The following is a 12,532-nucleotide window of genomic DNA, read 5'->3' on the forward strand; positions in this document are numbered from 1 at the left end:
TCATAGATCATATTTTCTAAGCATCTTATCCTTATTGCTCTCCTCTGGACTCTTCCCAATACATCTACATCTTAAAGGGAGGTGCCCAGCTGAGGCATCACCCGTGCCAAGTAGAGCAGAATAATTACCTCCTGTGCCTTACATACAACACTCCTGTTAACACATCCCAGAATGAGACAAGCCTTTTACAGCATGATCGAATGTGAGCTTACAAACACATCTGTGGTCCTCTACAATTTTCTTATCCATTTTTGCAGTACTGCTGCCTAACCATCCATTCCCCATTTTCCATTTGGGCTTTGGATTTCTGCTCCCTAAGTGTCATGCTTTGCACATGTCATCACAGAATTTAGTCTTGTTGATTTCAGACTCTGTCTCCAATTCATCAAGATTATTTTGAATTGTCTTGTTGCTAATGCTTGTAGCCCCTAGGCTACAAGGCTTGGTGTCATCCACAAAATTTTTAAACATACTCTATTCCAAGGGTCAGCAACCTACAGCCTGCGGGCTACAGCCAGCCCACGGAGCTTTTGGCATGTGGACATAGGACTTCAGCAGTGTTTGGTTGGGAGGGGTGGGGTGGGCTTCAGCTATAGTTACTGCTGTGAGAAATAGCAGCAACAGAAGGGTTGTGGGGGGGTGCTTCTAGTGCCTACCCATTCCACAGCTGGAAAAGATTGCCTTCCACACTGTGCTATTCAATCAACCATGTCACTAATGAAAATATTAAAGAAAACTGGGCTCAGGACATGTACCAGCAGGCCCCCACTTTTAAAAGAGTCCTCTTAATTTGACAGTGGACCACTGCTAACTGCTTGCAGGACGTGTTCTTTCAATCAGTTGTGCACCCCACTTACAGAGATCCTATCTACACCAGATTTCCCCAATTTTCTTAAGAGTATCATGGTACCATGCCAACAGCCTTTCTAGCAATGTCTATTGCTTCCCTCATACCAGCTTCATCTTGTCAAAGAAGAAAATTAGATTGTTAGGAATGATTTATTCTAGAAAATATACACACAGTGTGACTTGTTGTTTTCCTAGGTGCTTACAAATAGATTATTTGTTCCAGTAACTTTCTGGGAACTGAGGACAGGAAGATCCCAGGAATCACAGACCAGTCAGTTTTTTCTCCTTTGTGAAGAGAGGTACCGTGTTTGCCCTTCTCCAGTTCTCTAAGTTCACTTATGTCTTCCATGAGCTCTTGAAAATAAATCACTAATGGTTTAGAGACTGCTTTAGCTAGTTCCTTACATACTCTAGGGTGAACTTCATCAGACCTGGCAAACTTAAATGCATCTAAATTTTCTGTAACCTATTCTTCTCCTGTTCTGGCTTGCGGCCTTATCCCTTTGTTAAAATTAATTGCATTAAGTATCTAGTCACAATTAACCTTTTTTGTGACGACTGAAGCAAAAAAAATCATTTAATGAATGACACAGTGAAGTCTGAAATGTTATTTGCTCTCTTTCCCATTAAGCAATGGATCAAAGGATAGTTTCCTTTGTCATCCTTCTCTTTCTAATGTATTTATAGAACTTTCCTTATCATCTTTATGCCCCTCGCCAATTGTAACTCCTTTTGCTCCTTATCCTGATTTGATTCCTACATGCTGGCACTATTCCATGATTCTCATTTGCAGTCACATGTCTTAGTTTCCACTTTTGACTGCTTCACAATGTGCAAGGGAAAGGATAGTACTAGATGTCATCACATCCCTTCTGTAACATGCCTGGTGCTGGAGCAACAAGGTCTTCTGCCTGGCTTGCCACCTGGTTCCTACCCTCTTACCCACTCTGACCTCCCAGGCTCTGTCCCCCACTGTTATCTTTCCTGCCATGCCTTGATATCATTTTATAGGGAGGCTGCCCCTAGGAGGTAAGAGTGGATTCTGGGATGTGGCCTCCTCTGGCCTTGGTCCACTTTAATCTAGCTGGGTTTTTCTGCCCAAGGTCCACTGCACTAAAACCCCAGGCCCCAGCTTGCTCCTTGGGCTCTAGGCCCCTGGGTGCATCCTTCACAGGCTTTGAGCTTGTATCCCCCTCAGTCTCCGCTGCCAGATCCTCAGTCCTCTGGCATAAAAAAGTCCTCCTCCTGCAGCATTTGGTTTTCTGCCCTGCACTGCTTACCCAGACTTCAAGCCCTGAAAGTGCCCTATAATGGGTGCCCCTGCAACACCCAGTGGCCTCCAATCCTCCTCTGGTCTAAATGTAAATCAAAGACTGGAGCACCTCCTCCCAAACACAGGGTTCTGCGGTTGGGGTTAATCTCACCCCACAATAGCAGTCACAAAGGCTCAAGACACTTAATCTCTTGCTGCTTGAGGTGCAGGGTTTCTTCCACCCTTCTGTGGCACAAAGTCCTCCCTCTGTAGGTAGCCTGGACTTGCTCCTCCTGGAGCTTTACCTCCTGCAGCTCCTACCACCTGACTGCCTCTGCTAGGCCAGGCCCTGGGTTTATAAGCCCCTCCTTGAGTCGGCTGACCCTCCACTTCCACCCCAGGCCTGCCAACCACCACCTGCACCTGGAACAGGCAGTCATTTTCTTTAAGGCCCCCTTGCCCTTAGAAGTCTGTTCAGGGGGCTGGAGATAGCCAGCAGGCCCTGGGCTCCCATGCCCTCTTAGTAATGCGGCAGGGGCCCTGTTACACTACAGGTGAAGGAGCTATAAATTTTAGCGAGGATGGTGTCCTTTCTCGAGAGAAGGCCAATATTTGATTATAGAGGTGGCATAGATTGCTCCTGTTCAGTACAACTTGGAAGGAGAGTGGGTGAAATGCATATTGACACAACACTCACAGGGCAGAATTAACTCATTTCCTGGTTTTAAAAATTTTGGATTTGGCTGAGCTAAATTCTCTGGATGGGGGTTGGGGGTAAAGATACCACCTTAACTCTGCTTTCATCTTTTAAAAAAAATCAGTGAGTTTACTAGTTTTTTATAAAAGAAAGAAAAATGCTCTGGAGCTGCTGATCATTCAGGCATCTGTAGCTATTAGGTAGAGTAACAACTAACATGAAAGTAGGTAAAGGCAAAGAATGCTAAGTAACGTCTTATGTGCTGCTCTCTCCTGTATGCTTGTTCATGCTGGAATGGGGATTGTTGTCATGCTCTGAATGGTGAACTAGACTACTGAGGGAAAATCACTGACAGGGTCTAGGTCAGGGGTGTCAAAACTCATCTGGGCCCAGGGGAGGGGTGAGGGTCTCTGGGCCGATCCGTGTGCCAGATCTGGCCATGCTGAAGCCTGTGGGCAGGGCTGGTCTGGTGGGGTGCTGTGTGCGCTGTGCTCCCCATGCTGGATTGCTGGATGCACTGGCTCCACTCCGGGGCTTGCACTGCAAGTGGTGCTTGGGCTGGACCTGGTGCCCCACGCACTCCCCAAATGCAGCACCCCCACCAGACTGGCTTTGAGCGCTGGTTCAAGGTCTGGTCAGGACCAGTCCCCAGGCTGTCTGTATGTCTTGGAGTCAGAGCACAGGGTGGCTGGCAGGACGCCACATGCAACATGTGCCCTGTACTGGCTCCCTGTGCCTTGGGCAGCGCCCGCAGTACTGAGTTCAGCCTGCACACCACAGGCAGCAAGAAGCCCTGGGGCAGGGTTGGTGCATGGGGCACAGGCCAGATCCAATACTGCAGGAGCTGCTCATGGCCTAGGGAGCTGGTACTGGTGTGTGCTGCATGCAGTCCCCCCCAGACAGGCCTGTACGCTGGTTCTGGCATGGCCTGATCCAACCCAGCCTGGAGCCAGTGCTCATGTAGCTCGTGTCCCAGACTGATCCCTGGTGCCTGCAGCAGCAGATCTAGCCCATTTGCCAGGCTGCACAGCATGCGGGTCGGTCTAAGGCCCACAGGCTAGGTCATGCACCTCCACAGACTAAACTGAGCCTGCAGGCTGTATGATTGACACCCCTGCCTTGCATCATATCAGTTTTATTACTACAGGATTACATAAATGTAATCAGAAGGCTGGTGTGCATCTCTTCTCTACCACCAAACAACCCCAACAACTTATAGCCTCTCTATGCCATCATTTCCAGCTCCAGCTCCACTTCGCCTCCCATTAAGCCATCAGTATTTTGGCTGCTAGTAGCCAAGAGCAACAGTTGCTCCTCTGTTGCTGTATTCTCATCTTGCAGGCACCAACTTACTGGAGAGGGGCGGTGGAAATTACACATTCTCTTGCTACTATAGTCCAAGGTGCAACCCAAACAAAATAGCCCTGTCTTACCATGTTCCCCCACCAAGATAGTAGCCAAGGCTCTCCCATGATGCTGAGCTCTCTCCATTCTTCCTGTGGCCCATTACCCCACCACACAGAGGGGTGAAACGTTGTATCTGCTGATATTCAAGACACAAGTTTGTGCTCACAACCCCCATATCCTGCCTCACCTGCTGGGTAGGAAAAGGGTTCAAAACACACTGGGGAGTAGGACCTCTCCAGACCCAACACCATATCATCACAGGGCAAAGTGAGGGGTGAAGACACTCTCCCCAAGAATGGCAAAGCACTCAGATCCTGATTCTTACATGTAGGGAAGATAGAGGGGGACAGGGAGATAGACAAGGCCCCCAAATCCTAGTACACAGAGGGACTCAAGACTGCCAGCGGGACAGGGCCCCCAGTTCCTGATACATGTATGGGAAAGGGGAATGTGATGTTAACAGGCACTCCCAACCATCTTCATATCACCCCTCTTAATGTCCTATCCCTAGTGATTCCAGCTCTGAGCTCTGCCTTCCCATAATCCCCCAGAAACATCACAACTACAAGAATTTGCATGTATAATTTATTCTCTTTTCAAAAGATACTTTCAGCACTTGCGAATTTTTTTGCTGTGCTCAGATTGCACTTCCCCAAAATAAAAACTCATTTGATAGAGGCAGACTGTAGCAAGATGCTTTCCTTTTTCTTTTTCAGATTTCTGCTACAGGTCAGAATCAAACTGACACTGTGGAAACTAGCAGGCTCTTGGCTACTTTATCTGTTCATGCTCAGCATAATTCCTCGGTTCACTGGCATTAGCTTGTACCTACTTAGACAGCCTGACTCTCTCTTGCTCTCTCTTTTTTTTCTTTTTGAGTACCGTTTTTAACAGGAGTAGTGGGAGTTGTTTCCCCCAGTGAGGTAAACATCAAGTGAAAGGAGACCTTTTTTGGCATGATCACACCCCTGCTTTAATCTTCAGGCATGTGCAAAACAAGCTGGTTGAAGTCAGAGCAGCCTAAAGAAAAGCTCCTGCTCTGGTTACAGAAGGACACTACTAAAACTTGTATTCCTTGGATTATCTGCAGTGGGGCAGAAAAAGGTAGTTCATAGGGTCTTAGGAAAGTAGGACTGGAAAGGACATCATGAGGTTGTCTAGTCCAGCCCCCTGCTAAAGGTAGGATCATCATTTATCATTCCTGACTAAATCATCCCATCCAAGTATCTAGGATGCTCTAGGATGGAGGAAGGAGCTGCTGAATACCTCCTAGAGATAAGTTTGGAGGTTGTTTGCAGCCCGAGTTTGACTTGTTTATGGCCTGAATGGAAATTTGTGGTTGGGATGCCACAAGCAGATGCCTGGGAGGCATCCTGGTGCAGGAGAAGCTAAGGCCAGGAGGAAGAGCCCTGAAAAGGCCTGAGACCCTGGGGGCTGTGTGGGGCTCAATCCAAGCAGTGAAAGAGAGGTAGGGCCAGGGGCCCAGTGTTAGAGGAAGAGAGTGGTCCAACCAGGATCAGGGACCAGGTGGGCCAGAGTGTAGTACAAATACATTAGATTTTAGACATAAGGCTTAAAATTAGACATGATGCTTTATTTTTGCAATATGCTTCTGTATTCAACATGGCTTGCTAACAGCTTCTGCATATAGGTTAAAGACAGCTTTACACATAGAGTTTCACAATCGCACCTGTTCAATGACCTAAAATTACACGAAGATAAGGGGTTACTAAAGGACATTGAGTTTACCACAGCTTCCCCAACACGCATGCGCCTTCATCTATCCCATAATAAGTTGAGTCTAACTTAAAAGGCCCTGACATCCGGTGGAAACTTAGACGTAACGGTAAAATTGTGAAACTGCCAATAGTTGTAAGACACGCTACAGCTCTTTGTTTAGGTAAGCTATAAAAGACCCTCAGACAAAGACTGGGGGTCGACACCGCTTTGGGTTACTCAACCCCTCTGTCGACCGATTGCGCAATCAATAAACTTATAATGGACTCAGCCTGAGTGTGACTCCCTCCTTGAGGTATTTGGGAAAGGCCTCCAGGGGCACGAAACTAGCAATTTGTTCAACAAGAGCATTGGGACAGGGGGCCCAGGGCACAAGAAGGCAGGACAAGAGGGCCCCCAGCAGTATGCAGGCATCCTGCCCGGCATGAAGGATGAACTAGAGGGTCTCGGGCATGCAACCCTGAGGCTAGGCTGGAAGGCCCAGAACTAAGAAGAGTGAGGCAGGTCCAGGGGGCCCCAGAGCAGAGAAAGGCCAAAAGAATAACATCTTGCTCAGACGGAGATTAGGGCCAGGAAATGGCCACCCAGAGATGAGTAAGGCAGAGTGAAGCATCTACAACTTACTCTGATCTCTGAGGACAGCCTCCCATATCTTATTTATTCATCAAGGCATGGCAGGAACTCACAGGGCAGTAGCCCAAGATACCAGCGTGCTTAGAAAGGGGCACTAGGGGCTGCTAGGGGGCATCATGACCAGCCTCTGCAGTCAGGTCCTGTCACATGCAGGCAGAGCTCGCAGAGGACAGGAGGAGCAGAGGAAGCAGATGAACAGCAGTGGCAACAATGCCCAGCTTACCCTTGCTTTCAGGGCACGCAGGGGCTGCACACTGCTGCTCAGCCCTTCCAGTCTCCTGTTGCTGAACTGGGGGGAGCGGGGAGGAGGGATGGGGAGGGAAAAAACAATCAACAGTAGGATCCAGAGCTGCTTAAAAGCAGGGACTTGGGGCAGACTACCTGGCAAGATCATGGAGTTCACAGCTCACACAGAGCTCCAGCAGTGCACTCAGAGTACAGTCTTCCCAGATCACAGCAAAAGTCTGCAACCACACCCCATTTGGCTGTGTGGCATGAGCACAGCAAAGAGAGGTCCTCAATCCATTGCCACCTCCTGGATCTGCTACGCTCCTGACAGACTATCTAAAGCGGGCAGAAGTCATTATTAACTTGCTCATCTTGTACCATTTTTTTACTGCCCTGCTGCTCAGGACAACATTGATAAACAATTCCCTGTTATTTTACATCCTCCTTCCCTGTCTTCAGGCTGTCTCCCACTGAATACAACATAAATCAATTTGCATTTCAGCCTTTTATGTCTTCATTCGGTATGCTATTGACTTGGCAGTGCAAGAATCCCAAAGACAGAATTTCTAACAAAGGCTTACTACACCAGGTGGGCCCAAACTGCCACTCAGATGGGTAGAAATGGGGTACAGTATTTAGCGTCTCATTTGAGTAATGTACTTTTAGTAAGCACAACACTCCTCTAATATAACACTGCACTAACCTTCTGGCCATGGCACTATGCTAATAATATTTGTATACAACAGAACCACTAACTCGACAGCTAGCTAAGGTACAGGCCACAGCCAAAAGAATTAAATTACAGCTTCCTAGCTTCTGTATGAAGGTTAGTTATCGTTTACGTACTAGAACACAGCAGAAATAGAAATGAAAAGCTATTGGAAACCAATGAGCACATCTAGACAGACTGAAAATGGGACAACATAGTCTTGTTGAAACTTGTGGAAGTTTCAGCCGTGGGACTGATATTGTGAAGCACTTTAATATAAATTGGCATTGTTTTCCATGGTCTGAGAGGACAGAGGACAGTTAAAATAACTTAAGGCCAGAGACTAACAAATGCAGACACCATGCAAGTGATGGGCAATTCTAGGAGCTCACCTAAGAAATAAAAAGACTTAAAAATAAAAGCCAAGAACAATGTACTAGCACAGTGATTCCTAAAGCATGTGCCATGGCACACTAGTGTGCCATGAGAGCAGTGGAAGTGTGGCACAAAAAACGTGCATTGGGCTCTTGCTACACAGTGGGATCAGGCCGTGACAATGCCAACCCTATATAGCAGGATTGGGCCTATGGTAAATGAAATGTGCCACTAATCTTAATCTAGAAAAAGAAGTCTGCTCCATGTATCAAAAGTTTGGGAAACACTGTACATTTCGACAGCAGCGGCGAAGAAAGCAGATTTGTAGTCTGGACAAAGGAAAGCAGGGCAATTTCTTTGAGGAGCTGCCTGGCAAAAATACTGTCAATTACAACACAGAAATTACTACATGCAATGTAGATTAGAAAATTAATATTGCATACTTGCCATGTTATATGGCTATGGACATCTGATAATATAAAACATTTAATTTATGAAGGAAACCAGTAGGGCCTTTGAGACAAAAGGAGGAGGGGCAGGTGAAAATCATAAAAGCTCTATTCTTTCCAAGATTTTACATAGGAAAAACAGGGGAAACAAGAGAGACCAAGCAAAATTCAAGACTTCTCGGCATATCTACATGGATCTTGATGCACCTTGAACTGCAAGCATGGTATTTCTTTTTAAACAGGGAACAGAGCTCTGCCACTTTTCATCAATTCTAATGGAGACAAGCAACTGAGACATTAAAGGGTGTCTATACACATGCTCCAAGAGTGAGGGAAGCACTTTAATTAGAGTGGTTCTGAGAGCCGCTCTAATTAAAGCCCCTGAAGCATCTTGTGCATCGGCGTCCCTGCACTTCAAAATTACCGTGGGGGCACTTTAACTAACTCACTGAATGAGCTTTAGTTGAAGCGATTCCACTGCCATTTTGAAGTGTGGGGATACTGATACAACAGATGCTGGAGCACGGTAATTACCTGATTAATTGAGTCTGCTGTGACATGCTGTAATTACAGCACGTCAGAGGAGCCTCGCTGCACGTGTATAGGGATTCTCAATCTTTGCCCCTACTAGTAATAAGCAGGCCACTGCTTCATATTATCTAATGCCCAAGCAAACGTGTCTGTTCTATGGGGGAAAAGAAGTTACTTCTAATCTCCTAATATTTATGCCAAATCTACAGTTAAATTTTTGCTAGTATAATAACGTCAGGTTGAGGGTGTGATTTTTAACACGCAAGAAACCTCCTGTGTATATACTCTCAGAACAGCAAAGAAGTGTTTTTTGCCTCTACAGCTCATTTTGTCTGTGGGACCAGTACAAACTATACTGGCAGGAGCACTTTTGTTGGCATAAGCCAGGTGACCTTCTCCAGGGTGCTCCTGAATTTAAGAAATGACTCTGGAGTACATTTATCTCCTAGATGAAGAGAAAGGGGCAAGCTTATATAAAGTCTTCATATACGAGGTATTAATTTTTGTACCCCACTGATCAAGTGACACTCTACCTAGTACTGATTTTTGTTTTTCAGCAATGTAAACTTGTTATTAAAAATTAAATATATTCAGTTCATCTTTCCTACCCTTAAAATATACTACATATTGTACAAAAACTATTTCTTGGTGTTCTGGATTAGCCTTTACTGATCCCACTGATTCCCATCATGTTTTTCATTGTTGCTTTAACTTGATGTGTCCTTCCCACACCCCAAGGTTTGGTTTATTGATGGTCCTCATTTTGTTATCTCCAGATTACATTATAAACCCCTCTGGGCAAGGACATGTCTAATTTGTTCTGTAAAAGTGCCATCCACCCCTACAGTGTTATATAAATTACTCTGACAAGCCAAGATTTCTCATGTCTAAATATTAATGCTGCACTTTAAGGAATCTTCTGCTACTGCAGTATGATTGTAATTTTTTATTTAATTTGAAAACCGAGAAAAAAAAACAAAAAACAAGAACCCCTGCCTGTTATATATCCATTCAGTTGAAAATATTAGAATCTAGCAGGACTCTTAAAAGTCAGATAGACTGTCCGTGATAAAAGCCAATTCCTTTTCCTTGATTTAAGTTGCAGCGTTCAGTTTACATTTTTGAAGGACAGTCTGCACCATAATGTAAGCAGGCACAACTCCATTTAAGCCAATGGAAGCAGCATGTCTAATGGGTATAGGGTAGGATTGGCTATTGGGGACCTGGGCTCAAGTTCTGATTGCCAGCAATTCTGCGTGTTTGGAAGTCGAACATTCATTGTTCCATGATGCAGTTAGAATGCAATGTGGTTTACTAGTCCTAACCAATATACTACACAGCCAGACGACCAATCTGCAACACAAAGAAACATTCTTTAGCTTCTGGTGTTTATTCCCAGTTATATTCTAGCATCACCATGGTTACAAACACATGTTGCATTTTCCCTGGGATAAATCATTGTATCCCAGGACAAAGACAAATTGTTCAGAGGTCCATGCCCATTGTCTCAGGACACATCCTAAAAAGGTTTACAAGATAGGTAAACCAAGATGAGTTTTTGTTCCCCATTTAACATGGGGAAAACAAGACCTCATCTTAGAATCAAGTATGGGATCACTGGGAGCTATGGGAAGCAGCAGCATCCCTGGCTGATCTGGGTGCAGGGAGAGCCCCAGGCTACTCCTGCCCTGCATTGCAGTTGGCAGTTGTTCAGGGAGACCAGCTCAATCTGGGACAGCAGTGGCAGTGCAGATTCCTCCTTTCGGTGCCTGCTCCCAGCCAACGTGGGACACTGTGGGGTAGAGGGGAGCTGGGCAAGAAGCAAGTCAAGAGCAGTTCTGGGGCTCCCCCTATGCCTAGATCAACTGGGGGCAGTAGCAAAAGTGGGGCAGGCACCAGGTGGAGAGAAATGGTGGAGGACATACAGGTGTTGGGGAGGGAGAGAGTGGGGTGCAGGACACCTGCCTCCCTACTACCTCCCCCCCACCCCCCATTGCTGCTTTCCCCGCCATTTGCTTCCTTGCTGCTGCTTTTCCTGCTGCAGCAGTGGGGGGATGAATTTAAAGATGGCCTATGAATAATTAGATTTTATGCATGGAATATTGCAACAAATTTATCATGTTCCATGCATAGAATCAAATTTAAGATGACTGCCTCCCCAGTAATTAGAAGTTATCTTGGATTTGGGTACTAACAGTTTATCCTGGGACATTACTAAGTGCATCGGAAGGGTTATCCCAGGACTGCATCATTGAATCAATGGCATAAAAGTGGCAATGCATTCTAATCGACCATTCACTAAACCCTGATTAAAAGGGTGACATGTACATGCCAATCCTGAGATATCTCCATTCCAAGACAAACACAGGTACAATGTGTCTACCTCTCCTCCTATCCCTTGTGATTTTAGGTAAATCACTTCCTAAAATGACCTCAATTTTCACACCTGTAAAATGGGAATCAAAATTAAGGATCTAAATTAGTATTTGTAAAGTACTATAGAACAGAAGCAGTAGTCAGGCATTGCTTTTCTTGAGGGTATGCAAAGTCATCTCGTTTGCATATTCATGCCATGCATTAATTTCTAAAAGAACAAAAAGGCTTTATATTCTTCTATATGGTATTTTAGGAATAGATCTAGTGGAGTTAGTATTCTGAGGAAAGTGGTCCTGAGGGCTGATGCATCCCATGACTGTAGGAGAATTGATAGCAGAAAGGATTCTTTGATGTTTTATTTAAAAGTTTTGCTCAATAATTCAATAAAGAGATCTGTTATAATCACAACACAGTATTTCCACATTCATGGCAAATTCTGAGAATAAAGTAACACGTAAAACAAACTAATGCAAATATTCATAATTTAAGGGGGCATACTGTCCACCAATTTACCCTTACTGCAGTAATTCACTTGGAAGGTTGGGGGAGGGAGAAACCACGCTGATCTGCATTCCAGGAATGTCCCAACTGCAATTCTTTCATCCTTGGAAGAGAGAATGGATGAAAACAAAAACATGCATGCTCATCTGTGATAGAAACAGGTGATCAAGCAAGCAGGATAATCCCAGTGATGCCAGATGTGTTTCCTCTACAAGCCTGAAAGCCACAGCTAACAATAAGAAGCAAAGTTAATAACATCTATGTGGGCCTTTCCTCCTTTTCAGATACTGCTAAGTCAGTCTCTGATGTCCCAAAGACAGATCTAACAGCAGCATGAACCAGTCATGGAGCAAGACCATACTGTGCTAGGTACTGTACAAAACACAGGTGAAGGTGATCCTTGCTTCAAGGAACTTGCAATCTAAATTACAGAACAGAGGTAAGAGGAATAGTTGCCAGTGATGAGCAAACATCAGCAGGGGATCAGAACTCTAGGCTTCGTGCTGCCCACCACTTAACTCCATTTGCATTTCTCCAGTTTGTCTAAATCTGTTCAAGGAAGGAAGGTCCTTGTACTACACTAACTCTTCCTGGTACTGTTCAGTGACTACATCACCATCCTGATTTCCAGAGAGAATACAAATGATGTGCTATCTACATGCAGCAAAGACACCAACCTAATAAGAAACTACGTTTCCACAGAACTCTTCCATTAATACCTAGCAGATCTGGCATTCATTGACCATTCAGCATACTGTTATGCTGAAATTACCCAAATGTCAACAGTG

This window comes from Alligator sinensis, unplaced genomic scaffold (genome assembly GCF_000455745.1).
Source record: "Alligator sinensis unplaced genomic scaffold, ASM45574v1 scaffold354_1, whole genome shotgun sequence".
Classification (NCBI taxonomy): Eukaryota; Metazoa; Chordata; order Crocodylia; family Alligatoridae; genus Alligator; species Alligator sinensis.